Here is a 2,297-nt window from a genome sequence, read left to right on the forward strand (position 1 = left end):
CTCTCGCTGCCATTATACAGGGGTTGAACACCGTGTGTTTACCTGGAATTTATTGCCCCATCCCTCATTGCTGGCACCTTAAAAGAGCCACTTATTCCTGCCCATCGTCTCCCATCTGACAACGAACTCTGCGTCCGCCTCGACGTTTATTTTTTTTGGGTCGGGCTAATGTGTTCGATGCAACTTTTTGTCCACGGCGTTGTGAGAGCTCCAGGCGAACCGCATCTACCGGCTCCCCCTGCTTTATTCAACTCCAGCGAGGCGCGGGCGCAGGGCGAGGGGAAGAGGCGAAAGTGGGGGGGGGGTGTGCTTTCTTGGGGTCTCGTCGTGCCAGCCCATGTTAATCTGGCGACGCCAGTCGAGGAGGTGGAAATTGTGAGCTGGTCCTTGAAAGAACGGAGACAGAAAACGAGGGGCTCGGGCAGCTATTCTGTTGCGGAGTGATGGTCGGGGACAGCTGGTCGAGTTTAGAAACAAGCCAGCAGACACGTGGGAACGCAAGCAACCCCCCCCCCCCCCCCCCAACTCCCCCACCTCCCCAAACGCGGGCCGCCTACCATCCGCCAACCTATGGGCATCTCGCTCACCGCCGCTGGGTCAAAATCCCGGAAACCCTCCCCCAACGAAGGGTGTTGGGGGTCAACCCTACTGCAGTGGTTCAAGAAAGCAGCTCGCTCCCCCCCACCCAAATGGCAGATAGTGACAACAACTGGAGGCCCACAAGTGCCCCATACTTGGACCCGAGCCATTCGTAGAGTAGGGGAAAGGTCCTGGAATCCGAGCAGCCCCTAATCCCAAACTAAACTAGTCCCACATCTGCCCGCTCCTGGCCCATATTCGCCCTCCAAACCTTTCCCCATCCATGTACTTATCCAAATGTCATAGTGCCGTACAGCATGGAAACAGACCCTTCGGCCCAACTCGTCCAGATATCCTAAATTAATCCTAGTCCCATTTGCCAGCATTTGGCCCCTATCCCTCTAAACCCACGTCCCCATCCAGATGCCTTTTAAATGTTGTCATTGTACCAGCCCCCACCCACTTCCTCGTTCCATACACGCACCACCCTCTGCGTGAAAAAGTTGCCCCTCAGGTCCCTTTCCCCCTCTCACCTTAAACCTATGCCCCTCTAGTTTTGGACTCCCCCACCCTGAGGGCAGAAGACCTTGGCTATTCACCCTGTCCATGCCCCTCATGGTTTTACAAACCTCTATAAGGTCACCCCCTCAGCCTCCGACGCTCCGGGGAAAATAACCCCAGCCTCTCCCTGCAGCTCGAACCCTCCAATATCCTTTTCCGAACCCCTTTCCCAACATCCTTCCTGTAGCAGGGAGACCGGGATTGAACGCAGTATTCCCAAAGCGGCCTCACCGATACAGCCGCAACATGACCCTCCCGACTCCTACACTCAACGCACCGACCAATAAAGGCGAGCATCCCAAACCCCTTCTTCACCGCCCTGTCTACCTGCGACCCCCACTTTCAAGGAACTATGTACCTGCTCCCCCCAAGGTCTCTCTGTTCAGCAACACTCCCCAGGACCTTCCCATTAAGTGTATAAGTCCTGTCCTGATGTGCCTTTCCCAAAATGCAACTCCTCGCGTTTATCCGAATTAAACTCCGTCTGCCCCTCCTCGGCCCGTTGACCCAACGGATCAAGATCTCTGTGTAATCTTAGAGAAACCTTCCTCACTGCCCACTACGCCCCCGATCCTGGTGCCATCTGCAAACTTACTCACCGTGCCCCCTGTATCCTCATCCGAATGGTTTATATAAATGATTAACAGTGGATCCCTGTGGAACACAGTGGGAAAGAGGGGGAGAGAGGGACAGAAAGAACAGAGAGAGAGAGTGGGAGAGACAGAGGGTGGAAGAGAGGGAGAGAAACAGGGAGCGAGGGAGAGACAGAGAGTGGAACAGAGGGAGAGAAACAGGGAGAGACAGAGTGAAAGAGAGGAAGAAACAGGGAGAGAGGGAGAGGCAGAGAACGAGAGAGAGAGAGAGAAACAGGGAGAGAGGGAGAGGCAGAGAGTGGAAGAGAGGGAGAGAAACAGGGAGAGACAGTGAAAGAGAGGAAGAAACAGGGAGAGGCAGAGAGCGAAAGAGAGAGAGAGAGAAACAGGGAGAGACAGAGAGCGAAAGAGAGAGGGAGAGAGAGAAACAGGGAGAGACAGAGAGCGAAAGAGAGAGAGAAACAGGGAGAGAGGGAGAGATAGACAGTGGAAGAGACGGAGAGAAACAGGGAGAGACAGGGTGAAAGAGAGGAAGAAACTGGGAGAGAGGGAGAGACAGAGAAC

Source organism: Rhincodon typus, unplaced genomic scaffold (assembly GCF_021869965.1).
Source record: "Rhincodon typus isolate 14 unplaced genomic scaffold, sRhiTyp1.1 hic_rhity00000075, whole genome shotgun sequence".
In the NCBI taxonomy this organism is placed as follows: domain Eukaryota; kingdom Metazoa; phylum Chordata; class Chondrichthyes; order Orectolobiformes; family Rhincodontidae; genus Rhincodon; species Rhincodon typus.